Here is a 13,238-nt window from a genome sequence, read left to right as displayed (position 1 = left end):
TATTTTCTACCATTCTGTAGGGTGTCTGTTTGCTCAATTGATAATTTCTTTTGCTGTGCGGAATCTCTTTAGTAATTTGGTTCCACCTGTCAGTTTTTGCTGCAATTGCTTTTCAAGTCTTCGTCATGAAATCTTTGCCAATGCCTATGTTCGGAATGGTATTTTCTAGGTTTTCTTCTAGGGTTTTATAGTTCTAGATTTTACATTTAAGTCTTTAATCTATCTTAAGTTAATTTTTGTATATGGGGAAATGTAGGAGTGCAGTTTCAGTCTTCTGCACATGGCTATCATTATCCCAGCACCATTTATTGAATAAGGAGTCATTTCCTCATTGCTTGTTATTGTCAGCTTTGTTAAAGATCAGCTGGTTGCAGGTGTGCAGCTTTATTTCTGGAGTTTCTAATCTATTCCATCTCTCTCTCTCTTTTTTTTTTTTTTAAACCAGAACCATGCTGCTTTGGTTACTGTAAAATTATAGCATCATTTGAAGTTGGGTAGTAGGATGCCTTTGTTTTTGTTCTTCTTGCTTAGGATTGCTTTGGCTACTAGGGCTCTCTTTTTGCTCCATATGAATTTTAGAATAGTTTTTTTCTAATTTTATGAAAAATGGCATTGGTAGTTTGATAGGAATAGCTTTGAATCTATAAATTGCTTTGGGTAGTATGGCTATTTTTATGATATTTATTCTTCCTATCTGTGAGCATAGAATTTTTTGAGGGTTATTTATATATATACACATATATTTATGTGTGTGTGTATACACACACACACAGTTTTGTGTATGTGTGTGCATATATATACACATACACCAATATCTATATATCTATATCTATATTTTTTTTCCATTAATTCTTGAAAAACAAAAATGAGCTACCATGTTCATTCATTGCAGGTAATGATGTTCTGTGAAAGCTTTAACAATTGGCTTTCCAAATAAAAGCCAATTTCATAGCCAGTTTCTGTGGTGTAAATATTCCTACTACATCTAGTTTCAAACTACTAACATGACATCACTGAACACAGAGTTGGGAAGAGAAGCATATAATCAGCTCTTGTGAGCTGCTGTGTGCTGGCTCCAGTGTATCTCTGCATGTTTCCATCAAAATGTTTTTCTGTACATGTTCCCCATAGACAGACTTTCCATTATGTGATTATCACATCAGTAGTGAACATTTTAGAGACAGCTCAAGATACTAGGGAAAAAAAAAAAAAAAACCAACAGATTTTAGAGTCAGATAGCCTGGCCCTGGCTCCATACTTATAAATGATAGAAACTTGGGCTAGTTTCTTAGCCTCTTAAAACCTAGCCTTTCTTTCTCTTTGTGTATGAGAGGGTGCTGTGAAGACTAAGCAAAATTAGATCACTCTTTAATAGTACTGTAAACAGTGGGTCAAGAATGATCAGGACCTCAAGAATGGGCTGATAAGACGAATCAAAATCTGTTTAAGAACAAAACTATTTTTTACACAAACAGGTCTTTTTAATTTTAAAATGAGTTTTTTGAACTGTTCTCTGTAAGAAATTTCTTATTCCATCCTGTGAGTTCAGTTATTCTCAATTCTTTTAATTCATAAAGTTAAAGAACCTTACCAGTAGTAAAAGATGGATGGGGGACGACCTGATTGTTTTCCTGGTGTCAAGGGTGGGAAGTGTTTGGTGACAGTAGAGCCCTCGGAGAAATCCATCACCATCAAGTTTATTTCTGTTGGAGTATGCAACATGTTACACTTTGATCTTCTATTTTTGACCCATACAAGCAGTCTTTCTTTATTCTTGCTTAATTACATATTTTTAAAACACTGTTTTCTGAAGTTTTGTTTGAGAAAATGACGTATTTACATAGAGTATGATATGAGTCTGGATATGATTTGATGCCCAAGAAAAGAGAATAGTAAGAAACTCTCAATATATAAGGATTTAAAAACACCACATTTGTTCTTTAAGGCAGAACTTTCCCTGCTGCAAAGGACAGAAATTTAATCCAAAATAGCTTAAATCTAAACGGACTTTGTTAGCTCACACCACTGGAAGTCCAATTGGTAACTTTAGGATCAAACTGTAGCTTGATCAGTGTGTTCACAAGATACCACTGAGTCCCTCCCTTTCTCTCTTGCCTCTCTCTCTTCATTTCTCAGCTCCATTACCTTCTGCTTGTTCTCATCTAAGCCAGGTTAGGCTCTCTGACTGTGTAAAATGATGGTCACAGTAGCTTGATAATAATAAGAGGTGATTATCTCAGAAACAGACCTTCTTTCCTCTCCCCCAGCAGCTGTATCAATCCCAAATTTAGCCCTGTTGGATCAGATGCTTACCCCTGGGGGAAATCACCGTACCCATGGAGACAGAGCATTCTATTGGCCATTCTCAGTCATGCTCCCACACTGACCTTATGCAAAGGGAGGTAGGAGCCTGTTAAGGTTTGAATGTATCTCTTCCAAAATTCAAGTGTTGCCAATGTGACACTATGAAAAGGTAAGGCTTTCAAGAGGTGATCAGATCTTGAGGGCTCCTCCCTGGCGAATGAGATTAAAGACCTTGGGAAGGGGGCATCCCAAAGCATTCCTCTCATTTACTCTTCTGTTATATGAGGACACAGCAATCTTCCCATCAGAGATGCATCTTTCACCAGACACCAAACCTACCTGTGCCTTGATCTTGGACTTCCAGCCTCCAGAGCTGAGAGGAATAAATTTCTGTTCTCTGTAAATTACCCAGTCTGTGGGATATTCTGTTACAGCAACATAGATGAACTAAGACATAGAAGTGGGTGTTGCTATAACAAATACCTGACAATGTGGAAGTGGCTTTGGAACTGGGTCATGGGTAGAGACCAGAACAGTTTTGAAGCGAGTGCTGGAAAATACCATGAGACTCTATTTCCATGAAGGGATCATTGAGGGCAATGCTGGTGAGCACTCAGAGGATGAGAAAAGGCATAGGGAAAGCCTCAATATTTTCAGAAATTATCTAAGCGGTTGTGAACAGAACGTTGGTAGAAACATGGACAATGAAGACAGTTCTGATGAGGTCTCAGGTAGAAACGAGGAACAAGGTACCGGAAACTGGAGGAATGACCATCCTTGTTACAAAGCAACAAAGAACTTGGCTGAATTATGTCCATGACCTAGGACTCTGTGAAAGGCAGAACATTAAGAGGGACAAACTAGGATATCTGCAAAAAGAAACCTCTCAACAGCCAAGTATTGAGGGTGCCGTGTGATTTCCCTTATTTGCTGATAGTAAAATGTAAGACGAGATCAATAATTTGGAGGTGAAAATTAAATTGTAATTCAAAGAGAAGCAGAATACAAATATTTGGAAAATTTGCAGCCTGGCCATGTAAAAAGAATAAAGAAGTGTGTTTAGTAGAGAAAACCAAGAGTGTGGCAAAGAGACCATTTGGTAAGGAGATCGGTATGGCTAGAAGGAAGCCAGGTGCTATTCATCAAGACAATGAGAGAATAACAGAGAGGTTGCCTTTGCCATCACCAGCTCAGAGTGACAGGACCTCAGGGTCAAAGCAATTTAAAGGGGGGGATCTAAGGCTCCTGTGGGGACCTTGAGTCTAGATGCTCAGGCTCAGAGGAGTCTTCGCTGCCCCAGCTGTGGCACAGATGTGTCAAGGTGTGTCATGGGCTATCACGTTAGAAGGCATAAATGATGAGCCTTGGCGGTGTCCACACGGTGCTAACTTTACAGGCTTGCAGGGTGCAGGTGCTTTAGAGGTATGGCTTCCTCCACCTAGATTTCAAAGGATGTTGACAGCCTCAGGGCTCAGGCAGAGACTTGCCTCAGAAGATGGCCACTGCAGAACGACCCCTACTAAGGCAATGCTTAGTGGAACCATGGGGGCATGCGCACCCCCAACACCCCATAAGTGTATGCAGAGCTGCCGGCATGCAGTATCAGCTTGGAATTGCTGCAGGCGCCTGACTCCAACCAGTGAGAGTTGCTGCGTGGGCTGTGCCCAGCAAAGCTGTGAGGGTGCTGTGAGGGCTGCCCAGGGCCTTAGGGGCCCAACCTCTGATCCCATGTATCTGGAAGGCAGCAAAAGGCTTGTTCTTAAACGTGAAGACTTAATGTTGTTCACCCTGTTGAGTTTTGAACTTACCTGGAGTCTGTTACGCCTTTCTTTTTTTCTTGTTGCTCCATGTTAGAATGGAAATGTCTATCCTATGCCTTATCGTTGTATTTTGGAAGCAAATCACTTGTTTTATTTCCCACGCTCATAGTTGGAGTGAAATTCCCCTCAGGATGAATTGTGCCTGGAATCTCGCCCATATCCAATTTAGATTAGACTTTGGACTTAGACTTTAAAGTCATGCTGGAAGGAGTTAAGACTTTGGGGGTCTACTGGGAAAGAATGTATTTTCTTTGTAAGAAGGATATAAATTTGGGGGGCCAGGGGCAGAATGCTATTGTTTGAATGTGTCTCTTCCAAAATTCCAATGTTGCCCTTGGTATTAAGAGGTGTGGCTTTCAGACATGATTCTGTCATAAGGGCTCTGCCCTCATCAATGGAATTAAGACCTTACAAACGAGGCTGCATGCACTGCTCATCTCCCACTTGCTCTCTTCTGCTCTGCTGCTGTGTGAACACAGCTCCCTTTCCCTCCTGAGGATGCAGCCTTCCCCAGACAATGGAACCTGTCAGTATCTCGATTTGGGGCTTCCCAGCATCCAGCACTGTGAGAAATATTAGGTTGGTGCAAAAATAATTGTGTTTTTTTGCCATTACTGGTAACAAATTTCTGTTCTTTATAAGTTTAAGTACCTAAGATTATGTGTCGGTATTACGAAGACAAGTGGACATTTGTCATTCTTGGTGCCTATCCCTGTGGTCCTGTCTGCCTAATGCTGAGATCCAAACTCAAAATCCCAGTCCCTTGCCAGGAGGAGGTAAACAATGGAGCCAGGTGCTGACAATCAGGAGCCTTGTGCTGTATTCCTTTCAGAAATGAGTCTTCCGGGAAACGAGCTCTGCTAGGGCTTCTTTGCTGAAGCAGGTGGCGGTGGATCTGCTGGCTTTGGGCAGGGTAGCTTGAGGGTGGCCTGTGGGCTACATCCATCCAATGCCTGTGAGCTTCTAAGTGTCCAAAGAATGGTTGCTATTGATACCAGTAGTAGTAGCAGCAGCATATAATAAAGTTCCCTAATTCTGATGCATTTAAGTTTAGACTAGATGACCACCTGAGATAGTGTAGAGTACCTGTGTTACAGAACATGGACTCTTAGGTTTCTCACATAATGGAAATTAACACAAGCCAAGTAGATTTCCAGATAAGGCTCTATTTTGGGGCTTGTGCAAGGGAAACAGCTAACGTGCAAGGATTTTTCACCTCTGTTGTGTGTTTAAGTTTTCCAAAAATCTGCTAAGGGAGAAATTACCATCTGGCTCTGCTCAAACTTTACCTGTGTCCACAATCTCAACCAGGAACAATCTGACCACAGAAATATACTTCCTTTTATCAATAAATTGATAAAAGTGTCAATTATATATCATCCAATGTAAATCATAAAATATTTATACAAAATATAAAATTTTTAAGTGCTGGGAAAGAACAGAGAATGAAAAGGAATGAATGGAAATATATGCAGTATTTCAACCAGACCTATTTCTTAATCATTAAAATTCTTTTTCTATTTTAATTCAACATAGTAAATTTCAATAGGAACTGAAAAAATAGGAATATGGTGCTAGTTAATTCTAATTTAAATTTGAACTCTACTTCAGAATTCTCATATCAAGGCTTTCTGAACATTTCACCAATTATTTTCAGAAGGAAATGTGAAAGAGCAATGTATCAGAATTTAAAATGAAAAGTTTATAACTTCATAATCCCTCTTCTGAAACCCTTGGAGTCACAGTTGCTTCAACATTCAGAAAATTTCAGCAGTGTTCTGAGGCAGCTTCCGTAATGAAATACGTTATTTTGCTGTGTAGAAATGTATGACTACTTACACAGAGTGGGACGAATAAAGACTAATCATAGCCTCATGTCAGTTAAGGTCAAGTTTCATGGCCAAATGAGTTCAGATCAGAGCAAGTTTTGTGGTCAAGTGAGTTATGAAAAGAGTTTCCATTTTCAGAGCTGTTTTACATCCTGTAAATACAGACTAAAAATCAATACCTTCCTACACTGAGAAGAACTTTGTTTTTAAAAGGCTTTACATTGTTGTCCAGCGATTTTTCATTAAGGCTTTTATACAGAACTCAAATGATTGTAAAATGCTATAATTAACTCTCATCAAAAACAAAACAAAACAAAAAACCCTTTAATCTTTAAGGCCACCTACACTGTGCAAATAATGTTCAAAAAATTAGAGGAAACCACAAATTATGTCTGTTTTCAGCATATCAAAATCTGTATAACACCAATGTGGTTCTTTTGAGATTTTGACAATTTACAATTCAAAAAGGAGTTATGGCTGCAAAAAAGTGTGAAATTCTGTGTGATTGTATGTTTTGGGGGAGCAGCTGTGAAGTAGACCTTTTCCCTCTCTTTAATTCTAACCTGCAAATTAAGAAATAAGTTTTTTTCAGTTGCAGAATATTAAAATACTCTAGCCGATTCATATTTATAATTTATATATTCATAACATAAATTTTAATAAAATATTATATCTATATTTTAAATGTTAGAATTTATTTATAATTATATAATAACTTATAAAGTATGATTTGATTATATTTAACATTTTTATTATTTTATATTTATAATTTATTTTACTTATTTCTAATACTTTAATTCATTATAGGTATTGAGAATTTGTTTTATAATATTTATAAATTCCCCTCCCAATGTTTATATACTTACCACTATTCACACCCCTCTCCTTTGAAATAACTACAAAAAGCCTCCTACTTGTCTTCCCCACTTTGAAGCAAAAACAATGACTGCCAGAAAAGTTCCATGCAGGAAGTTAAAAAAACATCAATCAGTTTCACAGACAGCAACTGAAAGATCTAAAAAAAAAAAGCCCTTACTTAAAGGCATATGCTTTCCTCTCAGCACAACTCAGCTCTTCCACCACGGAACTTCATAAAATACTACACATATCAAGAAAAAAGTATACCTCTTGGCAGTAAAACTTTGTCAACTGCTTCAAAACAATCCTGTTGAAATGATGTGGGGCTACTCTGGGCATTTTTCTGAAGCTCCAATATCCCGGTGACTCATTAGCATGACACTAAGCTAGAAGTGGGGGCTAAAGAAGCTGAGGGTTTTTTTTGAAATAAATAAATGTTCAAATCTCTGATTGAAAACCTGGAACATGATTTTGGGAATGCAAATGTGTCAGTGTATGAGACTTTACAATAATTAAACCCCTTGACTGAAAATTAGAAATGGAAAATAGCCTGGTGCAGTGGCTCACACCTGTAATCCCAGCACTTTGGGAGGCAGAGGTGGCCGTATCGCATCAAAGTCAGGAGTTCGAGACCAGCCTGGCTAACATGGTGAAACCCCATCTCTACTGAAAATGCAAAAATTAGCCGGGTGTGGTGGCAGGCATCTGAAATCCCAGCTGCTCCAGAAGCTGAGGCAAGAGAATCACTTGAACCTGGGAGGTGGAGCTTGCAGTGAGCGGAGATTGCGTCAGTGCACTCCAGCCTGGACAATAGAGCAAGACTCCATCTCAAAAAAAAAAAAAAAAAAAAAAGGGAATGGAAAATATAAACAAAGATAAACAAGTTTAAACAGCACAAATATCATTATATTCATAACCAAGAATGTAATGTAGCCACTAAGCCATCCATAAAAATTGAAATTATGTGAAAAAATGTTCAAAGTGTAAGCAGAAAAAGCAGTTGCCAAAATCTAGTATAATCTTCATGTTCCCTCACTACTGGATCATTCCTGTGAGTAAACACACCTGCTTTATTATTTCCCAACTTGAAAGAAAAATTCCTTAACCCAAACATCCTCCTCCTGGATTACTTCTCTGCTCCAGTTTCTCCCATTTACTGTAACTTTTCTTGAAACAATTGTCCATACTCGGTTTGTTTACTGAACTAATTACTTTTCTTTTTCTTTTATTAGAGACTGTGCCTCAATCTGTTCCCAGGCTGGCATGCAGTGGCACAATTATGGCTCACTGCAGCCTAGAACTCCCAGGCTCAAGCAATCCTCCCATCTCCCAAGTAGCTTGAAGTATAGGTGTGTGCCACCATGCCTAGCTGTACTTTTTACTTTTTCTAGAGATGAGATCTCACTATGTTGCCTAGGCTGGTCTCAAACTCCTGGCCTCAAGCTATCCTCCTGCCTCAGCCTCCCAAAGTGCTGGGATTACCCATGTGAGCCACTGCGCCCAGTCCTCCTGCACAGACTTCAGTTAAGATTTTGCCCTCATGATTCCACCAAAATCCATGATTCCTAAGTAGTCAAATCCACTGATCAATTCTCAAACCTCATATGATGCAACTCACCAGCTGTATTAGATACAAGTGACCTCCTCCTTGGCTGTTTTCTTCTGGACTTCTAGAGCACACCTTGTGTCAGTTCTCTTGACTGGTCAAGCCTCCTTACTCCCGTTTGGTGCTTGCTCTTCAGCTTCCTGCCATCTAGGCACTGGGAGTACCCCAGGACTTGGACTGCAGACATTTTTCTTTCTAACATATTCTGCATCATCTAACGGCACTTGGTCTCATGACTTTAAATGCCATCTGTGTGGCTACGACATTAGTCTACTCTCTCCCCAACCTACGTGACATCTCCATTTGTAACTTCCATTTTCCTCAATTAAAACTGATTCTCTTACAGTCTTCCCTATCTCAATAAACGGTTTTCAAGTACTTAGGCCAAAAATTTTGGATTCATTCTTGTCTCTCTGTTTTTCTTAATCCACTTCCATTTTATCAAAAGATGCTTTGGATTTTACCTTCAAAATGCCCCTGATGTTCCCACCCTTCTCACCTTTATTTCTATTCCTCAGGTTCTAGGTCACCTTCTCACATCTGGCTTCTAGCATCCTCACGCTGTCTTTTCGCCACTGTAACTGTGGTCAACTTTGTAAAAGGTACATGGTGTCCTGTTACTCTTCTGTTCTCTCTTCACAATCTTCCCATCGTACTTGATATTGTAGATGAACACTCAGAATTGATTCTAAACCTCTCCAGTACACAGAGCTTCAACCTCCCTTGAAGTGATGTTCTGGACATAAGTTAGATTCTGCCTGTTAACATGATGGCGGAAGTGGCACCAGCTGTGTTGTTGCTGCCTAAATGCTGTTGCTGGCAAGCCCTGGTGCGGAGCACTGTGGAATGTTTTTGGCTTTGGTTTTGGTTTCTGCAGAAGCATCCTCATGTTCAGGAACCAGCTTAGGATGGTGACAAACATTTGCAGAAGCAGCAGCTACCTCATCCCTGAATCACAGTTGGAGCTGTACGCTCCAGAGAACAGATGCTGCGTGGCATCTTGGCTCTGCATGAGCATGGTAGAAGAGTAGCTTCCATGGTGCACTCTTGCAAGACAGTTTTTCTGGAAGTCATTCCCAGAGATGCATCTCATAACCTACTTCTCCAGTCCTTTCAAAGATTTTGCAAGCACCAGATTCACTAAACCGAATTGCTTTCTCCCTCAATCGGCCAGACAGGTTTCCATTCTTGGATACCCAATTTATGCCATCACGCCAGAATCAATCCAAAATCCTTACTGTACCCATGAGACCCTGTGTGCTACGGTGCCTGCCACCTTTGAGTTTTATGGCCTTCCACTCTTCCTCTTGCTCATTCTGCTCCAGAAACACAGGCAGGAAAACAAGCATGCTGCTGAAAGAAAACAGAAAAAAAATGAAGATACAGCTGCTCAGTTGTGTTCTTACAAATAGATTTACATTGCCCAGAACAATAAAGTAGAATACTAAGTGTAACGCCATTCAAAAGCATTGTTGATCCTAGAGAAAGGTTTTGAAACCTGCCTCTTAAGAGTTTCCCTGTATTTACTTTGGCTTAATAGAACCCCTGTTTATCTGCTCTAATCAGTGTAAAATACAGATAATCTCTCTGATAGAAACCCTGTGCTCCTATGGCACTGCTTTTTTGTTTGTTTTTCCCTTTGTCAGATTTTCAGGTAATATTCAATAAGAAGTGGAAAAAGAGTGTTTTTCCCCCACATTCATGCTATTATATTAAGGCTTGTACCCCTCATTTTGCATTTTTGTTGCTGATATTTACGTTTAGAGGATTTTCACATTTGAGTTTGTATAATTTCAGCTTACTGGCTTATGCCTCTAAAAACTGGTCCATATAGACTTCATGAATTCCAAACCTGTCATTCTCAGCATGTAGCTGTGAATTAGACCATGCATCGGGCAATCTGATTATTTAAACTACCTATACAATTTGGGCCAAATCCCACAGCCAAGTAGCTATAAATATGTACAAGCAACTGACAATAGGCTGAAACTAACAATATGCATGATAGGGGATTTGCAAAGCTTTATTAATCGATTACTTTTTATGCCAAATGAAACAATGAACTCTAGTATCCTGAATTGCAGCATGCACTTATTTATTTATTTAAATTTGTGTTTGAGCCCTGAGAAGGAAATTATCTGTTTATGCGTTAGCAGCCCTTTTGATGATATCAGGATATTATTAAACCTATTGAAAAACATTCAATTGCTTTGAATCAGTACTTGGTTTTGATTTATCTTTTTCCCATTCAAGAGATGAATTGCTTTGCTCATGAAGAAGTTCAGATTTAAGAGTTAAATTTGAAGTTAATTCCAGAAATATTTTTATTGCTGGATATTTGTTATTTGAGGCAAAGTATTTCATGCTCAGTAAGAAGCTTGAAATTAATGCCTTAATACTCTCCAGGGACCTGTGAGTGCTGAGCTTATTGACTGTGGAAAGAGAATGCTGCCTCCACACTTCCGGTCTGTGTGGCTCTTAAAGCCCCAGCCAGGGAACAGTGGATGTGAATGACTTAGCATTTTGAGGATTCTGTTATCTGGCTGGTGGAGACTCAGAAGGCAGGACCCTTTTTTCAGAAAGATGTGAAATAAACTCAGTAAGTGCATTTTTTTCCAGAATAGCCCAGGAATGATTTTATTGGTAAAAATGGCCATATTTCTGCTTTTAAAAAGAAACTGTCAAAATAAGCATATTTGGCTCTTTTATAATTTTTCTATTAATATTGGTTTGCAGCAAGATGAGGTGACTTACATCTGTAATCCCAAAACTTTGGGAGGCCAAGGCTGGAGGATAGCTTGAATCCAGGAGTTCAAGACCAGCCTGGGAAACATAGTGAGAACTTGTCTCTACAAAAAGTAAGCAAAATTAGCCACATGTGGTGGCATGCACCTGTAGTTCCAGCTACTCAAGAGGCTGAAGTGGGAGGATCACTTGGGCTCAGGAGGTCAAGGCTACAGTGAGCCAAGATCATACCACTGCACTCCAGCCTGGGCAACAGAGTGAGGTCCTGTCTCCAATTTTTTAAAAAAATTTTTTAAAATTAAAAATAAATAAAAATAAAAATTCTCAGTAAATGTGATCTATGACAACTACTGATGGCCCAATTTTTCTTTGGAAGCATGAGGAAATGAGGTCATGTTCTGAGAGTGAGGAGGCCAGTACTTGAGGGAAATAATGAAGGCTTAGATCTGCCATGGCGGGGCTTGGGCCAGAGAGATAGACATGAGATAACAGAAAGGAATAATGGCCAGACTAAGGGCCTGCCTGATATGGGAACCCAAGGATTGTCAGGGACCAATCTCCGTGGTTTTATAATAATGTCCAGGAACCTTGGGCTGTTCCTATGGAAGCAGGAAAGACAGATGTTAGACCATTAGATCTTTTTATTTGTTTTTTTTTTAGACAGCATGTTGCCCAGGATGGAGTGCAGTGGCATGACCATAGCTCACTGCAGCCTTGACTTCCTGGGCTCAAGTGATTCTCTCTCCCCAGCCTTTCAAGAAGCTGGTAAAACAGGTGTGTGCCACCGCACCTGGCTAATTTTTAATTTTTAAGAAATAGAGACAGGGTCTTCTTATGTTGCTTAGTCTGGTCTCAAATTTGGGGCCTCAAACGGTCCTTCTGCCTCAGCCTCCCAAAGTGCTAGGTTTATAGGCATGAGCCACTGCACCCAGCGGTGTTAGATGTGGCCAGGGTGTTCAGCAAAAGACAGTGGTGAAGGGAATTGAGGATGCTCATGAGAAAGTGAGCAGGACAGATGATGCACCTGAAGGCCCAAGCTGGGAAGAGAAGGAAGAGAGGACACAGGGCTTGCAATCTGTGAAGGAGCCAGAGCAGTTGTGGGCGAAATAATAAAATAAGAGGCGGAAGGACAGGGGCTGTGGTCCTAAAGAGAGCATGGCAGTATTTAATTCCTCATAGCATCCATCCCTTTAGGAGGGACCCCCTTTACATCCTGGCACACTGTCACCCATACGCAATCTGTGATGCCCAGACTTCTTCCAAGTTAGGCTAAGTTCCAGTAACTAAGGTCCAAGTGGAAGGGTTGTGTGGAACTGAGTCTGCTGAAAAAAGAGGTGGTGAACCTTCCCCTACTTCCCCCCGTGTCCGCCTTCCTTTCATCTGGAATGCAAATGTCATCACTGGAGCATCAGAGGTCACTTTGGTCCCTGAGGCTGCTCACTGAAGATGGGCAGCAGAAACACAGAAGTCCCTATCTGGTCTCTGGAATGTTTTTGTTTTGTTTTGATTTTTAGGTAAAGGAGGCATAAAGCCCTATGTGGTTTCAATTACTGTTATTTGGGGGTTTATTATTACTGTCAGCTGACCTGAAACTGAACATACAGAGTATGATGCCAAGTTTAAAGATTTCTGAAGTGAATTATTGAAAGAATGTCCAGGCTAAGTGTGTGAAGAATTATGAGACGTAAGCATGTATCTGGTGATTGCAACATTTTAAATTATGTTCTAGTAACATCTACGCCCCTGTGGCTTTCCTCACTTGTCTTCATCTTACCGTGAGATATCATGCCAAACAGAACTGGTTTCATTATTTTCCCTCATGACATTTGAGGGCAACTGTTGTGGGCTCAACTGTGGTATCTTCTTTATAGGTCATGCATCCTCTAGTCTGTCAAGCTCTCTTTACGTGACAAAGTTTTGCATTTCTTTCCTCTGAGCATGCTCCCACTTCCTCCAATTCAGTTTTCAAGTGTGAGGTCCAGACCAGAACACAGAGTGCTGGTATGGGTCCGAACAGGCAACCATCTCCTTCACTCAGAAGGACATGCTTCTGTGACTTCATTATCTTTTCCAGCA

This window comes from Saimiri boliviensis, chromosome 16 (assembly GCF_048565385.1).
Source record: "Saimiri boliviensis isolate mSaiBol1 chromosome 16, mSaiBol1.pri, whole genome shotgun sequence".
In the NCBI taxonomy this organism is placed as follows: Eukaryota; Metazoa; Chordata; class Mammalia; order Primates; family Cebidae; genus Saimiri; species Saimiri boliviensis.
This window is presented reverse-complemented; position numbering follows the sequence as displayed.